Source organism: Rhea pennata, chromosome 2 (assembly GCF_028389875.1).
Source record: "Rhea pennata isolate bPtePen1 chromosome 2, bPtePen1.pri, whole genome shotgun sequence".
NCBI lineage: Eukaryota > Metazoa > Chordata > Aves > Rheiformes > Rheidae > Rhea > Rhea pennata.
Window position 1 is genome coordinate 54,907,269 of NC_084664.1, and position 20,775 is coordinate 54,928,043.

Genomic DNA, 20,775 nt, shown 5'->3' on the forward strand with positions numbered 1-20,775 from the left:
CCCTTATTGCAAAGGTTGGTAGTATTAATTGTTGCAGTAGGATTGCATGTGTTTTCCAAGAGGCCTTGGGGATCCTCCAGAGCACTGGGAAACTAAAGGGATGTCACACCTAAAAAGCCCATTTCTCTGTCTTTTTCAGTAGCAGCTCTGTGGCATTTCCCTGCCAAGGCCAGGCTGAGATTTCAGTCACAAAAAAAACCCACCATCTGCACCTCCCAAACAACAAAAAGTTTCCTTTTCTGAAATCTGGCTGCTGCTGTTACTGCTGTAAGCACAGCCATTATTTTCAAGCAGAATAGAAACTCTCATGTGAAATTTCAGTGCCTTAGGTTCCAGAAAAAGAACCAAAATTCTAAAGCTAGGTCCCAGGGTTGCAATACACAGCTGATGTCAAGCCTGAGTCCCCGTAGGCTGACATGTCCACCACCAAGCTAACCTTGGAGTCAATCCCTGTCTCCCTTTCAGGACAGTGTAAGGCAACGGGATCTGCTTTATGGGACACCCTTGGGTGGCTACTTGGAAGGTGTCACTCCCTAGGACTACTCTTGCAGAAGTTTGGATGTTCAGTTCTCAAAAAATGAAAGTTCTTCTGTAATCAGAAATGAAGTTCTGCTGAAAATGGCAATCAGAACCAGCAAAATACATTTGTATCGCATTCAGCGTCAACTAAGGTAGGACTGCAACTGCTGCTGTAAACCACAGGGGCGGCTCCCAAGACTGCTTTGGGTTCAAATCCAACTGAGCTCTCAGCTGCCGGCAGCTCAACACTCTGCCATATAATGCCCAGCAATTTTTACATATCCTGCAAACTCACAGGACAGGGTTGGAGAAAGTAGGGCAGGGCTTAAAGCAGGAGCAGTAGGAATATATTTCAATAAATGGTTTAAAGGATAAAGACTGAATTATTCTGCCTGATAAGTATTCAGTGATCTGTATCACAAACACCAGTGGAACATTGTATAAACACGTGCCACTCTAAGGCACATCCAAACGATGAGGGGAAGAGGTGAACAAGAACACTGAAAGGCAGCAGAAAGTCTTTTAGATTTGCTTTTGTTTGTTTTAATATTAATCATCAAAGCCTTTGTCTTAAATGATTTCAAGTAGAGGAAAGCTAGGACAGAGAAACATCTAACTTTTGTTTCCTCAACTAAGACTCACAAGGATCCTTTTTATAATATGTGGTTTCAGATAGTTTTGCATATTGCTTAAAGAGTACGCCAAAGCCACAACAAAGTAACTCTTGCTCTAAGGTCTATAAGCACCCCTAGGGCAAGTATTAGACTGCCTGCAGGAAAGCTGCTTGTTAGACAAATGGAGCCACAAATGTGACTTTTATCTGGTGCAAAGCAGGGATGTTACACGCAAGGCAGAGATACCCAGTTGTGAAAAGTAACATTTTTAATGTAGACATTCCTACAAAACAAGAACCTCCTGGATTTTTTTTTTTTTTTTTTTTTTTTTTTTTTTGGGGGGGGGGAGGTTTTCCGGTCTTGCATCCTGTTCTAGGATACAAGTACAAAGGTGACAGGATACAAATACGCACTGGTGAAAACAATCTTGTCATATGGCCCAACAGCCTGTTTCCACAACTTCTTAATTCTTTTCCTTAATGCATACACAACTCCTGGAGTACACCATGGGATCTCTAGGGTTCACAGTTCTTCTGTGCTCAGATCAGTCTGTAACTGAAATACAGTACTTTTCATTCCACTTTATTAATAACCAAGTTTTGTTGTATTTGCAGTATCAATGATTCCACTGTGCTTCACTAGATCTGATCCTGCTTTCGTAGTGTTGACCACAACATGACAGCACATGTTGCCCAGACAAATATTTGTACTATTTTATCAGAAAGCAAAGCAAAGGCCCTATCCCAAGTCTTTGCCAGTGAAACTATGCCTCATTTGTTAAGCTTTTTCAGGGGCCACAGCTATAAGAATACTCCTTAAGAATAGAAAACTCCTGGCTATATTAATGAAAAAATACAGGTTGAGTTACAGTCCTAGACTAGGCTTCAATATGTCAGATGGCACAATATTATCAATATCCATTGCCTGAAGAAAGCTGATTAAAAACTTGGCAAGGACCATATTCTGGATGCTATTTGAAGGCTCTTTTCTCATTAAAATCCCTTCAAACAACCGAAAGAAGGCCAGACATCTACTTAATACACTATGTTAACACTTAGGTTGCATAGATCTAATTGCTGACTGCCACAGGTGCCTTTGTATGACCATGGTCACATCATTTAATGTTTCCATTCTTCATTCTTCTTGTATCCTCCCCAGTACAGCAGACAGGCAACTGCTGCACCTCAGAAAGAGGGTGGGAGAAGCTATTGCTCAAGGTAGCACTAGTATTTCTTCTGTGCCCACAGGTGGGCCTTGCTCACATGCTCAAGGTTTAAACCAATGCCAGCTTGGGCTAAGAAAATGAGATCCAATGGGGCTACTAAAAACGTTGGATATATTTGTTTTCTTCCACATTATATGTGAATTTCACTTAAGAAATAAAATTCTCAGATATAAGACTATTTCATTTAAGAAATAAAATATATCTCAGGACCCTAAGAGGTCCTGAAATAAGCAGTCCCTTTAATCTATCCCGTGGCACATTATAGAGTCACTTACAGTTTTCTGCTGTAGACCTACATTGCTTAAATGGAATTGGGAAGCCCTGTGTGTCCTGAAGCATGTAACAAGACACATGAAATAGAAGTGTGATGGTCTTTTCTGCACTAATGTTTATTACTGAGTTGCCAGGATGGAATTTGGATGACCCGAGTAATCCTTTTCAGTCCAGTGTTCACGAAACCAAAACTTTTATCTTGTATCTGACTTAAAAAAGGAAAAAGCTCTGATTGCAGCCTTTAGCACACTTACGTGATTAGGGTAATGAGGAAGAGACCATTTTATAAAGCAATTCACAGATCCTTTCTTTCTTTCAAATTTCAGAATGCAGCTGGTTTCAACTTTCCAGCTGGCAAAGAGGAGACTCCTCACCCTGAGTACTCTGTTTAATCTGGAGATTTCTCAATCAGACACAGCTGAAGTAGTGGCATGATTATAGGCCTTGGTCAAGTGTCGCAATACAAGATGATTTATATTAATCAGGCTTCTCTAGAATCAATGCAAAACAAATCCAACACAACTGTGGTACTTAAAAGAAGTCTTTCTTAGCCTACTGCTCTTCCCTTTGTTTGAATGTGCCCCCTTGGCAGATGGTGGCCAAGTAATCAAACAGTAACAACAACAAAAGACCAGTGCACAGCCTGGCTACACAGGAACATCGCTGGCATGTGTTAGGCCCATGCCATAAAGTTCTCTTTGGGGTTCACAGGTTGGTTTTGCCCGGGAGGGGAATTCAACCCTCCTCAGATTTCTATATGCTGGGGCTTTTCACTGGTTCTGAGGAGCTCCAAGTTGTCAAGGGCTATCCATTGTCCTGCATGACAAAAAAACCTGTCCGTCTGTCTCTGCTGTCACTGAACCATGAAATGAAATGTTTACATTAAGAGACAGATGTGCCCAATCTCTTGATTTGTGCAGGAATAAACTAATATGCACAAGCTATTTTAAATCCAGCTTAACCCCCAATTCACAAACAATTTAGAGGGTAAAGAAGAAAAGGGGGGGGGGGACAGTAGGATTTGGCTGGCTCCATCTAGCTTTCATGAGATTGAGGTAAATGAGCCAAATGTTTTCTTGCTCTGGCTGCTCTAATGGGGGTAACTTCCCTTTCTCACTAGTATTTTTCTTTTGATGCCTGACAGCAAAGCATCTTGGCCACACTGTGGCACCCAGGTATCTGCACACTGGCAGGACAGAAGAAAGGAAGCAGGAATAAAGGGAAAATGAGGTAGAAAATGCATTAATGGGGGAAAAAAAAGAAAGGAAAAATGAATGAGGAAAGTTACTGCAGTCAAAATTCTCAGAAAAATGGGGTGATGTATCACTTTGGATAAAAGCTACCTCACTGGACCTCAAAGTAGTACTATTTGTGAACACTGATGCAATTAAATGTTCAGAGAAAAGCATCTGTTTTCAAACCTTTTCAAAATCTAGTATGTAAGAATTGGAACAGGATTTCTATATATTTCCCCTGGAGTGAATTTCAGATGACCACGTGATTTGATATCTTGTTCACCTCTAGCAAACAAATTTCTGCCTTACTGGACCGATGCAGGCAATATGTACGGCTCCAGAAACACAAGCAATGAGCACTAAAACAGTCTGTAGGAATCCAAATGGTCCATCACATCATGAAGGTTGCCTATGCAGGATCTATCAGAAAACGCTCCTTTTTGCTCATAGATATGATCAGGGTCATTAAGTTCCCCTCATTAGCTGTGCTTTCCACTATGTCTTTGTGTAGACGTGGATAGGCTGAAAGAGGCAGAGCACTGGAACCTCTTTTATTCTGTGCAGGAGAGCGTGTAAGCCTAGGGAATGGAGAGGGTGTTTTTAATTAATCCGACACAAACAAAACTGCCTGAAGACATAGAGAAGAGTGGAGGCTCAGCCTTCTGTAGGTCAGACCCAAGTGCTGCGTTCGTACCCAGGGGCAACTTCATTATCCTCAGCTGGGCTGCACAAGGGATTAATTTGACCCTCAGAAAAGTTCAAGAGAAACTGGGAAAGCAACAGAACAACCCATTAATAATAGCTGTAAGAATATATGTTCATAGGGTTTATTAAATTCCTCCTTCCAGCTGCTATTTTTAGTACAAGTGGGTACATATAGTAACACTGCCATTTCTATTCTGCTCCCTCTGCTATTGTCAAAGCAATAGCCCATTCTTTTCTTGTATATTCTCCAATGGCTTTTGATATAAATTATTTATATTCTCAAAACCCTTAAAATCTGATTAAGTTCTCTGAGATTTGATCACCTATTAGATTTTTTTCTTTTTCTTTCTTTTAACAAATTCTTAAAATGTATCAGTAAGCTAGATAACTCTTTTTTTTTTTTTTTTTTTTTTAATAAAGCTGCTTTCTGTTTTATAGCTAATGGTTTCAGTTGTAGGCTGGCAAGCAGTATTCATATTCCAGAAAGACAGAGCTGTCAGGTTCTAAACGTGACTGTGTAACTCAGGTGTAACAATATACAGTAGCCCATTAGTACATCAGCTGCCACTATTAGGTTAGAAAAAGAAAAAAGAAGGTGGAGGGGCAAAGTATTAATACTAAAAACATTGTAGGAGTCAGCCTATTTTATACTTAGGGGACACCTTTTTGTAGCCTGTTCTTATTTTTCCAGTCTCTTTTTCCTTAAAGAAGATAGCTATTCGGTCAACACAGTGAAAATGCTATGTTGTCTTTTATTTATTTATTTTGATGAACTAATGTAATCCCAATGCAACTGGAAGTGCTGAAAAATGTAAATGATACAAAAATTACTTAAATAATTACTTTTCCATCCCTGGCACTTGTGGAAATGAGAAGTGAAAAAGTCCTCTGTAATGGGGCACCTATCTTGAGGTTGCATACTGCCTCAAAACAATTCATATGGCCTGTTCTCTTTCTCTCTTCTTTTTGGCGAATTCTCCCACTCCTCTCTCCCCACGGAGGGAAACTGCAAGCTTGCCCATGATGTAACAGGCCTACATCTTGTTCTTAGGAAGGATACATGCATAAAAGGAGGACACAGACTCTTGCTACAGCACAGGGCCATCCCAATCATTTAACAGTGGAGCAGCCTTTGACCACCTGAACTCAACCCAGCATGGTTAACTCAACAACCCAGCTGGTTTAGTCTAAACTGCTCTAGTTTAGACTCTCTTTTAGCTGCTCTAGTCTAAACCTCAGCAGTGCCCTGGCTATTGCCTAGCAGGTATTTTCATACATGCTTATTCACATTTCAACTCCTTTAGAGCCCAAATGCTCTCCAAAACTGATAAATTTGAGTTTTAAAGAAAAAGGGCTCTCATTTGGTCCCAGTGAGCCAAAAGCAAGTTTAATTAAACATCAGGAACAATTTCAAACTTAGCACAGAGTACTGGCTATTCTTGCTTCTCTACAGAAGTGCTTTTGTTAAAGGAAATCTTACTTCTCTTTTAAGCAACTAGAATCTCAGTACTTTAATTAGCGAAGTGACCCTGGCTAATAAATTGGGTTTACATCAGTCAGCCAAAACACTTTATAACAGCTCTTCACAGAGAAATCCTAACCTGAGGGGCTCCAGTCTATTTTTACTTGCTCTAAACCACAGCATTAAATCTTCTGTATATTTTATCCTTGCACCATCCCACTGAGACAGGACAGTGCTACTGCTCACCTATGTCACAAATGGGAAACCAGGGAGCAAGAAAACTTCAGCAGCTTGGTTCAAGGTGACACAACAAATCTATGGTGGATCGAAGAACAGAAGCAGGTTGACTAAGATTCAAAACCAACTACCACATCATGCAACAGTGCTTTCTCCCTGCTGTTCTTTGGAGATAGCATACCTGCCAAATATACAGAACATCCTCTTGCTCAAGGTTGGTCTCGGTATTTCCATTCTGGATATGACAATGAATGCTTTCTCTTCCCTCACCGTACAAAGCCTGCCAGCTACAAAAAATCTTGGCTTGTCTTTCAGCTTTTCCCCACTGTTAACTCTTCTTTGTCCTCAAATGCTGTAAGGACTTGCACTGTGCCTTCCCCTGGTGGGTTTTGCCGAGTTCTTTCTAGCCACTGTTCTGCTGTGGCAACACACAGCGGGATTTTGACTGCACCTTGCTGGTGTCAGAGACAAGATTCCAAACTAGTTTTTCTAATTTTGAAAAAGTGTACTAAAGATCTCCAGAAGAGATGACCTTCTTGTCACTTTGTGTGACAAAAGAGAACAGCAATTGCACCACCTGCATACTCATTTAATACATATTTCATGTGTAGCTAGCTAGCTATCATCATTTGTCTCTCTGCAGCTTTTACCTAACGTAAGTTTAGAGGATAGCTTCTGTTAGAAGACCGCATCAATTAGACCAAAATTTATTATGTCTCTCTAGTAATTGTAACCTGGAGCAAATCTGAGTGATGTCAAGGAAAAGCTATTGGATGATATCCATGAACATTGTATCTGATTCCTCATACCTGCACTGTTGAAAATAGCACTGTTGAAATAGTTGAAAACTGTTCTTCAACAGCAATTATTGTTGAAAACCCACTGATTTTATAGCTTTTGCAGATATTTATGCTTCTAGATTCCTTTATCTTACAAATGGATTTCTAAAATAAAACTGTGGGAGAAATGTAAGGTGATGTGATGTAATATTTAAAAATAGATCCACTTAATTCTGAAGGTCAATTAACAGCATTTTATTTTGTTTTGCACTGCAGTACGTCTCACATCATTACTCCCTTTCTTTTTCTCTCTAATAGCAATCAAGAATACATAGGGTAGGATATCTGCACCAGAGGTAGTGTTACCTACTTGTGCTGCTATTTCAGTGAAACCTTGGATGGTTAGGGTGAGGTATTCTCTCTCCTGTGATCACTTCCCCTGTGGCAACACAGGCCTTAAGAAAACACTTGGGGAAACAGTGGACTTTCAAATCAGTGAGCAAAGTAGACAGCCTGGGTAAAAAAGCTCCTTTTCACGATACTAACTGAAGTCTCAGCAGAAGTGGGGTTATTAAGTAAAGATAATTCTCATCATTACTACAGTAAGGCCAACCTCAAAAGACCCGAAAGGAAGAACAACATCTAAGCATTACCCTGAAACTCAAAGCAACTACTAGACTGGCCATACTCATTTAAAACAATACTTAGCTGGCTGCCAGCTTAAGCTACTTTCTCTTTAAAGACCGGGAAGACTGGTATTGCTTTTGATGAGACCAACACCAGTAACTGCAGGGGGTTTGGATTATCATGCCTTCAAAGCAGTGGTCAAAGAGCCTGAATTACTACAGGATTAAGAGCAGAGTAGATAGAATTTCACTCAAGTGCTTTAATGCTGCTGTCAAACAAACACAGTTTAATCTTCTTCTCTATCAACCTTGAAAATAGTAGAAATCTGTTCTTTTTCCTTCTCCACATTAAACAGAGTACTCAGTGATGAGTCCCCTCTTCTTTCTTCTTTTCAAACTCACACCAGAAACCTTTTTATAGATAAAATATCATCCAAACTCAACTGCTCCTCAAGGCTGATACGGGCAGGAAAATAACTTGAATGATAGGTAACAGCTTTGTGGATTCTCAATATCCTTGTTTCACTTACACTTTTGTCAGTATAATATGTATTAATTTAGCTACATTTTTTGAAGATGCCTTTTAAATCTCCCTAGAATCAGAAGAAGAATAAAAATAACCTAGCAAGACAGAGATCTGTATGTTCTTCAGAAATTTACATTTCCAGTGATGAGCCAGTGATTTGTATTAATAAGAAGTCCTCTAGGACTACAGGGTAAACCAAAATGTGAAGTATTAATAGATTCTTTATAAAATTTATGCGCATAGAATAAACCATTTTTCTTCTTACACCAGCAACACCAAGCATCCTAGTTGTCTTCTCCTGCCTCATACAGCTGGATGTTTCAATAATTTCTAATTGGATTCTTGCATAGTAAAATAGTATTAAAAAAACTTCCTGTTTCCAAATTCAAGAGTTATTCAGTTTTCCTAAGAAACCTTTCATAGTTTTCAGAGAAGCTCAAATCATGTTTGAATAGCACTTCCGCATCAGAGTAATCCTGCTGAAATCCATAAAATGGCTTCAGTGACTAGTACTGCTTAGCACAACGATGAACTACAGAATTTGTCATTAAGCAACCTGTTCCTAGATAAAAATGAAATGCTTTTTGGTTAATTCTCTCCTCTCACTCTCTCACACACAGAATCGAACAAATACAAAATCAAAGTGTAAAATTATAATTTTATATATATATATATATATATATATATATATAAAAATAAATAAAATAATGCCTCCTTGCTGGGCATTATAATGAGGCTTGTACTAGTCCACTATCGAGTTAAAAAAAAAATTAAGTGTTAGATGTTATAGCCAGAATTAAATAGCTAAGCATTCATAGCGGGGTTTGATATCAACCTCCTCTGATCTAAAATGCATACGTCTCCTTCTGCTGAGTCAGTCAATGTCATTTTAAAAATAGTGGATTCTTTTCAAAAAAAAAAAATCCCAAAGCCTTTGAGGCTTTTTGGGTTAGCATGGATTATTTATAGGCATCAATGAAATGGATAAAGTCTTACCCTGCTCTCCTACTGTTCACTGCAGGTAAGAGGAGCCTGCAGGTTTTCAGCAAAATCTCTGCCGTCTCTTGGCAAAACAGGAATTATCAACAGGGGACAATTGCAAGGCAGCAAGATAAATCAGTGCTATTACAGAATGGCTTGGAATGATGAAACAATTTGATTGACTGTGCTGCTGGACCGTACCAGCCAACTTGGCTGGAAGTATATTTTCCTCTTCCTTTCTCTCCACATCCTGACAGCAAAGTAAGTAACAAGCTGTTATTCCCTGGCGGAAAAAAACATCCTTTTTTACATATTAGTAATAAAAATCATTACTTGTTTTGTGACTGACTTCCATCCAGTTCTTTGGCATATTTTTCCTTTAGAAGGAGATGCCTTTTTTTGCCATATTTAATGGCACAATTTGACCGCTTCACTCAACAAGAAAGACAACTCTGATTCTGGGTTGCAATCTTGGAATCACTGAAATTGCTGGGAGTTCTAGTTCTTGTTTCAACACACAGCTGAGGTTTCACTGTCTGTGTCTGTGTTCCTTTCAAGCACCCCAAGTGTGATGTTCGTAAAAGCAACGAATGCAGCTGGGGTGACGGGAGTTGCAGAGCAGAACCACTGCTGAACCAAGCTGAACCAAAGCTCCTGCATAGCCCATAGCACTCACACTTCAGAGGTGCTGTGGCACCAGCCATAGACAGATGCTCCAACCAGGCAGTGGTGTCAAGATGCATGTTCCCCTTGTTGGACTACGTGATCTGCCAGCACTAGCCAGCACTGACGCAGAGGCTTTGGTGATGACAGCCGACCAAGGGCATGACCCAACAGGATCTGGATTCAGGCCCAGGTGCCTGTCTGTGCAGGACATCATGATGAAGTGAGCACTTTTCTTTACAATCTCAAGAACTACATACTGTGATTATCTTTTGGCAGCCCACTACTACAAACTGCAACAATCTCTGGGATTTTGGTGCAAGAAAGCCTTTCAAATCATAGCTGAGACAACCTTCTGGAACAAACAGCTCTGGTGTTTATGTTTAAAATCATATTATTAACTCTAGGGCTTTCCTATATTTTTCATGCTACAAATCTGTCATGCATCTCTTCCATGAGAAAAGCAAGTCTCATGTTACTAGCCCATAGTCAATAATGCTTAACAGAATTAGAAAGGTGACCATTTCCTTCTTGGTTGAAGCCTGACAGCCAAGTCCTCTATAATCCAAAAAATCTGACATACACGTAGCAACTTATCTTACCAAATTAATGATAAATATTAGTGCTTAGATCTGTATACCTGAAATGCTTGGTATTTTCTTCGCTTAAGAAGCTCTTGTTCTGAAATTTCTAGCTTATTCCATAAACATATCAAAAATTCAAAGTCATCAATTTCATTGTGCTATAACCTTTTGCAGAGAAAACTGTTATTGGGGTTGATGCAAAGTTCAATCTGGAGGAGATGCCTATGACTTTTAAATGATGGAAATCCTGCATGTGAAGGTGGGCTGATAAACAATTTCATGCATGAACAGAACTTACATTGTTTGAGATTCGCTTGTACTTCCTCTGCATCATTAGAAAATAACATAATTCCCTTGCAAGTGAAAATTAGACTTAATACATTTTAAGCATAACCCCAAAACATTTTGTTGCTATTTCAGTTAGAGTGCTAATTTGAACAGGAGATTTAAAAAGGTGAACTGGGAAGTGGTAATGAAAGAAGCTATTTATGCAACAACTGTGAGTGGAGTTTCCACGCTTCTGCTAAATATTTAACTGATAATATAACATAGATAATAGCATTTAGGAGCAGAACAATTCAGGACTAATGTATGCATACAATCCAACTTCTCCCCACAGTTACAAAGCACCAGAGACATTTCTAGCTCAAACCTTTCCTCTTTACCTTGCATGTGCACAAGAACAACCAGAGTCTAAAAGTGAGAAGTTTCATGGGCATAACATACCCTTTTGCAGCTCTAAGCATTGCAAAGCATGACCTTGAAAACTTGAACAGAGACTAAAGTCTTACATCAGAGGGGATGCAAGACTTTTCTGAAAGCTGAGTAACACTTGTCCTAGCCAAACAGGTCAATTCCCACCTTACAGAAAAGCAGTATGGGAATGGGGGAGAGGAGAAGGTTCACAAAATCACAGAATGATTGAGGCTGGAAGGGACCTCTGGAGATCATCTAGTCCAATCTCCCTGCTCAAGCAGGGTCACTTAGAGCACACTGCACAGGATCGCGTCCAAGCAGGTTTGAACCTCTTTGGGCAATCTGTTCCAGTGCTTTGTCACTCTCACAGTAAAGATGTTTTTCCTCATTTTAAGGTAGGTATTTAAGGTATTTCAGTATGTACCCGTTGCCTCTTGTCTTGTTGCTGGGTGCCACTGAAGACAGTCTGGCCCCATCCTCTTTACACTCTCCCTTAACGTATCTGTAGACATTGATAGGATCCCTTCTCAGTCTCCTCTTCTCAAGGCTAAACAGGCTCAACTCTCTCAGCCTTTCCTCATAAGAGAGATGCTCCAGTCCCCTAATCATCTTTATAGCCTATGTTGGACTCTCTCCAGTAGCTCCATGTCTCTCTTGTACTGGGGAGCCCAGAACTAGACACAGTTCTCCAGATGTGGCCTCACCAGGGCTGAGGAGAGGGGCAGGATCACCTCCCTCCACCTGCTGGCAACAGTCTTCCCAATGCACCCAAGGATACCATTGGCCTTCTTGGCTACAAAAACTCATTGCTGGCTTGTGGTCAACTTGTTATCCACTGAAACTCTCAGGTCCTTCTCTGCAGAGCTGCTTTCCAGTAGGTCAACCCCCAACCTGTACTTGTGCATAAGGTTATTTCTCCCTAGGTGCAGGACTCTGCACTTGCCCTTGTTGAGCCTCAGGAGGTTCCTCTCTGCCCAACTCTCCAGCCTGTCCAGGTGGCTGAATGGCAGCATAGCCCTCAGGTGTGTCAGCCACTCCTCCCAGCTTGGTATCATCAGCAAACTTGCTGAGGAGGCACTCTGTCCCCTCATCCAGGTCATTGATGAAGAAGTTGAACAGGATGGGACCCCGTACTGAGCCCTGGGGGACGCCACTAGCCACAGGCCTCCAACTAGACTCCGTGCCACAGATCACAACCCTCTGAGCTCTGCCTTTCAGCCAGTTCTCAATCCACCTCATTGTCCACTCATCTAGCCTGCACTTCCTGAGCTTGTCTAGAAGGATGTTGTTGGAGACAGTGTCAAAAGCCTTGCCGAAGTCAGGTACACAACATCCACTGTTCTTCCCTCGTCTGCCCAGCCAGTCATGCCATCATAGAAGGTTATCAGATTGGTTAAGCAGGATTTCCCCATGGTGAATCCATGCTGACTACTCCTGATCACCTTCCTTTCCTCCATATGCTTGGAGATGACATCCAGAATGAGGTGTTCCATCACCTTTCCAGGGATGGAGGGTGAGGCTGACTGGCCTGTAGTTTCCTGGGTCATCCTTCTTACCCTTTTTGAAGACTGGAATGACGTTGGTTTTCTTCCCGTCCTCATGCACCTCTCCTTTTCTCCATGATCTTTCAAAGATGATGGAGAGCAGCCTTGCAGTAACATCTGCCAACTCCCTCAGTACTTGTGGGTGCATCTCATCAGGGCCAATGGATTTATGGGTGTCAAGTTTGCTTAAAAGATCTCTAACCCAATTCTCCTCAACCAAGGAAAAGTCTTCCTTTCTTCAGACTTTCTGTCTCATCTACAGGCTCTGGGATTCCTCAGGGCCAGTCTTAGCAGTAGACTGAAGCAAAGAAGGCCTTCAGTAACTCTGCCTCCTCTGTATCCTTCATCACCAGGGCATCCAACTCATTCAGCAGAACACCCACATTTTCCTTAGTCTTCCTGTTGCTACTAAAGGTTCCCTAGTCAGGAGAGAAAAGTGGTGATCAAGGGTCCTTCTCTTCCCTGTGACAAGTACATTTTATGCCTGGTGTTGAAAAAAGGGACCATGAATTAGTTCTGTTATGGAGCAAGGTTTTTCCAGTCTTGATGTTCCTCTGCATCATGCTAAATTGTCCAATGTGGAGGTGATGACCTTGTGCGGGTCACCTCTGAGAGGTGTTCCTAGGGCAGGCATAAGTCTATCATAGTTTACACCTCTGCCAGAGAAGAAGGGAAATTGGGAAACACACCACACTTTCATGAGCTTCCAGAAGCAGCTTCATAACACAACATAATAGTGGCTTACATGAGAAACCAGGTTAACAATCTAGCCTAAAGTGAGAACATTACTAATTTTCACAGCAAAGTGCTAGCAGAGCTGAATTGGTAGAGAACTGGAAAATCTATTATTGTTTATGTTTTCAAGTCTGTTTAATTACCTCGGTGAGGCTAAAAAGTAAAGGAATGTTCTGTTGCTTCTGAATAGTAGAGCTGCAGCTTATCCAAAAATTCTTTCTTCCTTCATTTCTAAGATCCGTGGGTGCTTGTCTTTTATAAATGTGAACTCATTCAAATGTTTTCATCATTTCCCCCATTTTTTTTAATCCATTTCATTCCCACAGGTATCAGAATAAAGTGACAGCTTTGATCTTAGTGGAGATAACTCTATGTGTGGAGATAACTTTTTTTGAAACACAGACTGGGAGTGGATCCAGAGGTCAAGTCAGAAGGTTACACATATTTGAGAACCTAATTTAGAAGAAAATCCCTTTGTGTGGCTTCTTATAAGCCTATGGATGTGAATCTTGAAATACCCATCTATGAAAGCTGCTCTCTGTATAATGATGTTCCAAGTCTTAAGAAAATTGAAGTTCAAAGAGAAGACTAAGAGACTCTGGTTTGTAGCTATGGAACAAGCACTTACTTTGCCACATCAAAGCACCGACAAAAGCAGTCCACCAATTCAGGGTAAGAGCATATTTATTACTTGATATATTAATTTGGTAGTGTGCTAATCTTAATATGAAGATCTCCCTTTTCACTCCATTATAAGATTGATTTAGTGTATTACCAAGAAGTTGGAAATGCCCAAATTCCACCTAATTAAAGTTCTAGTTTATAATATTGCAATAAAATAAAACATGCAATAATATTGCAGATTTATTGCAATACTTACAAGGCTCTGCAAGTTACTGACACCAAGGACACACGACTCGATTCATGTTTTCATTTGCTGAGTGAATGTCTTGTCCCTTGCTATACTGGCACATAGTTTAATTTTTGGTGAGGTATATATATGGATGATGCTATACTGGGAAGAGTGAGTAGAGGGAAAAAAACAACAAAACCCCACTCCCTCCAGCTGGCATCTGATTCTGGATAGAAGGCTTGAGCCTCCCTCATACTTGGCACATCTCTCTTCCCACGATGCTTCTACTTATGGAGGTAAGTCCCTAATAGCTGGGCAGTAGCTCCTAATGATGGGGGTGGCTTTTTTCTTAAGTAGGGGACAAGCCATTCAGACTGAGCAGAAGAAAGTTCACTCCCACCAGAGCAGGTAAGGACCTAGATGCTCAAGAAGTATCAGTGACACCACTTGCAAAAGGAGGAGAGTTAATAAAATTCTTCATGTTTCCATTATTGCTGCTAATAGTAGCTAGTAGTAGGAGTAGTGCAGTAGGACATTAACTTACTATGGTATTCTAGTTCTCTGAAAAACACTGAGTCATAATGTGAAAGGAAATCTACACCTTCTGGGAACTTGAGCACTGCTACCTGTTGTAGAGTGCTCAAGTTGTGATTGAGAAGGCAGCAAATCGTATAGTATAGTCTGCAAATGTGTCTTAAAATACATGCATGCTTATATGTGAATCTAGGAGCAGCTATAGTTTTATCTTGGATGACTACAGAAGTCTGGCAGAAGGTACTCAAAGCATGTAGCTATAGATATTATCTCATCTCTCTTGAGAATCGGCTTGGAGCTGGCCTCTGGATCATCTGAAAAACCAGGAATGTTGAAAAACACTGAGAAATGCTTGGGCATAGGAACAGGTAACAGCCAATGCATGATGCCTGTCCACATATATACTTTGGTCCACATGAGCTCTTACTTAAGTGTAGGTTAATTAAATGTCTATGCCATGTTTAATCAAAATTCTTTGTCACTGAGGGTTAATTCAGAGAGCTAGATCACTCCACAACTGTGTAAGCAAGGAGTCATATCCAAACCTTCAAATGGAAAATGGATGATACAACAAAATTATTTTTTACTACTAGTAGATCTAAATCCTTCTCATTGGCATGCCGGGCTTGCTTTTAGATTTTTGCAATTAAGAATAGTCAAAAGTGTTTTTTAGATTAAAAAAAAAAAAAGGAGCACTCCAAATAAACACATTAGGATGGGGGTAGACATACTTGGAGGGGTCTGTGCTCAGGTCTGTGCTCGGCTGCAGTCTACTTGCAAATGACAACATATGCGAGGTAGTGACATGTGACTCCTCTTTACTAGACCACTCCTGAACTTCTGCCAAAAATCTTTTTTTGTACACCACTTAGTGCTTGAAGACAATGGAAGAATAATGACAGGTCTGTAAAATCTGCTGGAATTGACAGTTCCTATTGTTCTGGAAACTTTTTGTGACGCACAGAAGTTTTTAGATTAGCGTTGCACAATGTTGAACAAAATGGGTGTCAAGCAAATCAATGGGCTTTTCACGATTCACTCATCTTTGTTTTGCTGCTGTTCCTTTTTTGCTTTGTGCTTGGTGTTGCTTTGTTGTGTGCACTTACCATTTGAGATGCGAGCGTGCATGCATTGAAGTGGGAGAGAAAGCCTTCTGTGAGCGGGCACGATGCTCTGCACAAGCCAAGTCCTGGCACAGAGCAACTTTTCCTAAGAAACTTTGAACAAGGAACCATTCTCATTTCAGCTGTTACCTCATTTGGAGTTATCATGGCCTGTGATTCATTTGGATGTGCAAATATCAGAGTAACCTAAAGAGGAGAATTCGGTTTGTAGTTTGCATAAAAGTTTTATCTACTTACTTGAATAATGAGATGAAAATAAAAACACAACTGAGGCAAAGCTGAAGACACATGGCACTAGTGTCTGCTTATCTAGAACATGAGTGACCACAAGGTTTCTACTGAAATGGAAGAAGGGTTAAACTTCAAGAAAAGAATGAAATATTCCAAGTAAATATTTCTGGACTTCTATAAAGTGAAGAGCTATCTGAACGATTATTTCCTCATTAGAGGAAACCTCCCTTGAAGACTTCTGCTCTACATTTTCAGTGTACGGGAATGAGGCTCTGCAAAAGGAGGAAAGATAACCAACCCACTAAGTTTAAAGCAATTTGAAACAAGTGTGGGATACCTGATCTATTCAGTTTTTCAACATTACTGGTGCTGAGTGAAAGGGAGAAAAAGATTAGAATAATCTGCTGTCTCTGTAAAAGTCTTTCTTTTCCAAGAAACGCTTACCCCTAAGGCTGAAGACCAGATCAATATCTGGTAGCTTCTAGTGTAAGTCAATGGGGGTATGCCAATTTGGTCTGGCACCAAACATTTCAGAAGATATATGAGCCCATTGAACCAAGTGTTTTCCAATGCAGCCAATTAAAGCTACCTCAAAGATAGCATTTTTCAGCTTCTGTATCCTCCTGACTGCTGCCAGCATGCCACAGCCCTCATTGAAGCCTACTTGTACTTCTGCTGGTGGAAATCTTATCGCCTGGGAATCTGAAATGTTCTCCCACATAGATCATCTCCAAGTGCTAATGACAAGCAACTGTTCTCTGCACCATCAGGTCAAAAATCTCATGCAAACGTATATTTCATTGCAACACAGATTTTTCTACCTCAGGCACCACTGTGGTTTGAAGCCCTGAGACAGACTGATATAACGCACTATCCAAAGCTTAGCAATTATAGGCTGTCTCTCTCCCTCCCCCTTCCTCCCAGTCCCCCTCCTTTTATCTGCTAATGCACAGTGATAGACAAGTAAACAAATCCCTTCAAACAAGGTTATGGGAGATATAGAAATTCTATCAGTCACACAGTATTTGGCTAATGTTAGTGACTAAACTTGAAAGATTTATACTGTTTGAACTGTATCCTGGACTGTTAGTGAGAACTAAAATATCATCTTAGAATTGCAGTGACCTTAAAACAGTGTTCTCCCAGACCTTAATATTATCAATCAGAAAAAAAAAAAGCAGAAAGTAGTAGCTAAAGAATTACAAAAAGTACAATAGTGTTTCATTTTGATGCATACTAAAGGTGTTCAAAATGACAAGCCTGGAGCCAGGTATGATCCAGGCACAGATGTGCAGAAGTCCTAGTTCTCCCTCAGCTTTTCACAGAGTATTTCAGCCTAGATCAAAGCATTCACCTCTCAGACAGGGAGTAGGCACAACTCTTTGCCTAGATTACCAAATATGATGGGGTTTTCAGCTACATCAGTGCTGAATAAATACAAGTGAATGACACAAGCCAAAGGGTGAGGTGAAGCATTACTTAAATGCCTGCTTCATTTCAAAGATTTCATTCCCAGCATTTGCATCACTGCTGAAATGAAATAGGTTTCCCAGTAAGAGTTAACAGTTATTTCTCTTTTGTGCAAATGAGGCAAATGATTTTGTTTTTAAGTCCAGAACCACATGATGTCTGGGGACATCATTTCAGTAAAAGGTGACCCAAATATCCCTGGAAAATGCAGGGAAGAGCAACTTACATCAGTGTATTCACTTAGTTAGGGGTCCACCTGCATTAGAGATGCACTGGATTGAACACTCCAAAGTACACAGAGAAGCTTACTACACCCTTCACAAATAGACACTCTCATATATTGATGCACTGAATTCTACGTTCTCTATTTTTCTAATTCAGTTCTTAAAAACACAGACAACTCTTTTCAGCATCAAGATCTGAGGTGAAGTTGATTCCTTTAACGAAGGGGTAAATTTCTATGGATATCTCTTTCTACCACAACTTGTACAGCAGTATTTCAAAAGCAAAGCTGACCAGTTCAGCCATACGTAAAAAACTATACCCTCAGTAAGAGCTTTCCTAGCAGCAACCAGCTACGTGGAAGGGAAGGAACTTCTGCGCTTAATTCTAAAATGAACACAACACACTATAAATGGATCCCTAAAAAGCAGTCAGCTTGATGTTGGCACTCACTTTGGTGGCTATAAAATTCCTAACGTGTATGGCCAGTTCAGGCACAGAGTGAAAATACAGAAACTTTTTTCTAATCCTTTTTGTTTCTATTTCTGTCCTCTCCGCTATTTGTTTTTATAAACCAGATAAGACAACTGCTGTCTCTGAGAGGGTTAAGCAGAGAGAGCGACATTCATGAGCCCCGTGCAGCAAAGCTCTTAGTCTAATGGCAAATACCTGATAAAATGCAAACGGTGCTGAGCCAGATTTGTAGCTAGGGTAACTCAAGTAACCCCAGAAGGTCTGATTTGCCTCCACCTCCCCAAACATCCTGCGTCTGCTTTACCGAAGCTTTTCCGAAAGCACGGAGTCCCAGCAGGTGAGAGAAGCACGTTCTAACTCGTGCCCCGCAACGGTGAAAGAGGAAACTCCCCGCACTTACCATGCACTCACCTGTTTCCTCAACAAACAAAAAAAGCTTTGAATTACATCTGCCTTTTTAAGCTTCCTTCAAAGTGAGAAATTAATTTTTAAAAAAAAGAGAGAAAAGAAAACAGAGGGCAGGAAAACAGCGATTCTCTGTGCTGAGAGCGGTGCTGAATGATCAGCAACTCGTGTTTTCTTGGCTCGGCGTCCGCACTAGTGTTTTACAAACGCTGTAATAACGTGCCTGTCAGCAACACAGGCGCTGGTGACCGCGTAAGGGCACCTCCGACTTTTGTGCCTGCGATACTCCCTTCCACAAGGTTCACTCTCTTTTGTGAATACAGAAGCACTCCAAATTGCTGAGGAAAACAGAGGATCCCTCCACAGCCTAATCTTAATCAGGCTAAACAACAACCCAAGGCGATGCCAACAGCTAACTCTTTAGCCTGACGCCTGGAAGCACTAACAAGAGCACATCCAGCTGGATGTGAAACAAAACCAGGAAGCCCCTTGTGCTATTTGCAGGTGTCGCCGATTTGCTTGCGTGACCCCCTTGACAACCAGCGGCGTGCAGACCGCTGCGGTCCGGCTGCAACGCCGGGATAAAGTGCACAGACGTACTTACAGAGATCCCGTAGCTCCATCGCTCCCGATGACAAATTCGCCTCCTACACGGCAGCGAGCAGATGACTTAATGCTGCTTTCTGCGGGAGGCAGGAGGCGGGCGAGTGGCAGATGGTCCCCGGCGAGGCTCTGCAGCGGGCTTCCTCGGCGGCGGCGCCATGCGAGAGGAGAGAACCCTCCCCGGCCCCGCTGGGTGCACCTTTGCCCGCTGCCTGGTGCCGGCCCCGGCTGGCCGGGCGAGAGCGCGTAGCTCTGCTTATGTCGCGGGCGCCCGAGCCCCGTCGGGCTCCCATTGGCAACGCCGGGCGCCAGCAGCCAATCGCAGCCCGCTCCCGTTTCGGGGAAACTCCTGCCCATTTATTTAGCATCTCGGGAGACCATATTTTCGAGGAAGAGCCCCTCGCATCAGTCAGACTGGGAAAGAAAAAAAAAATAAAAAAAAGGCAAAGCGAAGCAAAAAGCAGAGCTCCCCGTCTGGGGCTCTCCCCCTGCACGCCGGCCAGCTTTGCCGGGAGGGAGCGAGGCCCACGGGGAAGCGCCGGCGGGGACTCGGCGCCCGCGTCCACCTTGGCGGGGCCGCGGGGGAAGCGTGCCGAGCTCCACAATTACCGTCCCATCGCCATGGAAACAGCCTGGATGCAGCGGGCTGGATTTGTGTAGCACATCTGCTGCCAGGCTCATAAGTGACTGCAATCTCGTCCTTTTTTTTCCCCCTTCGGCGCTCGCTGCTTATTCGATTGCGAGTTTGCTTCCTCTTTCCATGCGTGCCAGGAAAGTACACGCACGCACATAAGCGGCATGCGTGTGTACATCCTCTTGCGCAAACACGCTGTACTACATGTGTGCACACACATGTACATGAAGAGTTGTCACTTGCTTGCATGCATGCATATGCTAAAGAGATATGTTTCACATATATACGCAAATAATACACACAACAATATTTCAAGTTTAAGTAATGAGCTGACACACGGCAAGATTGCTGTATGGGCCATCAACATGTTAGATTTAGCTTTCCAAATATTTAAGTCATGCCTGTCCAAAATGGGACCAAAATCTATCGTGGCTATTACAAAACTTCCTAAGCAATCATGTATTTTGCCTGTGGGCTTCCCAAATTTTATCTAACATCTACCAAAGGCTACCTGAGCCTTCAGGAAAGTAACTCCATATGGATGTTCACTGTCCTACTCAGGGCCTGATAGGACATGATACTGGGAAAGCTTCCCACACAAAAAGGGTGGTAATCCCTGGATGGAGCAGATAGCCCTCCCCTCTGAAGAAGGGTGAAGGGAAAAACGTCAAGGTCAGCAGAGGAAAGGAAGTAACAGTTGAGAGAAAGAAAGGATTCATAGACCAGCGATGAAGTCTGCACAGGGACGCCTTGGCAGTTTAGGGTAATTCCTGGCTGCTCTGCAGTCCTTTTTTTAGGACACTTGAACAAATCACTTGCTC

General features: G+C 41.7%; 1 protein-coding gene across 5 annotated transcripts in view; it reads right to left on the reverse strand.

Moving 5' to 3' along the window:
* The window catches only part of ELMO1 (engulfment and cell motility 1), a 312,145-nt gene that overhangs the window by 64,452 nt on the left and 226,918 nt on the right, over positions 1-20,775 (reverse strand). Inside the window, exon 1 of one of the 5 annotated variants that reach the window (XM_062569564.1) lies at positions 19,318-19,372. The exons of the other annotated variants lie outside the window; for them this stretch is intronic. The gene's annotated coding sequence lies outside the window, so the exon portion shown is untranslated. Of the gene's footprint in view, positions 1-19,317; positions 19,373-20,775 lie in introns of those variants that run through there. 5 annotated transcript variants of the gene reach the window in all.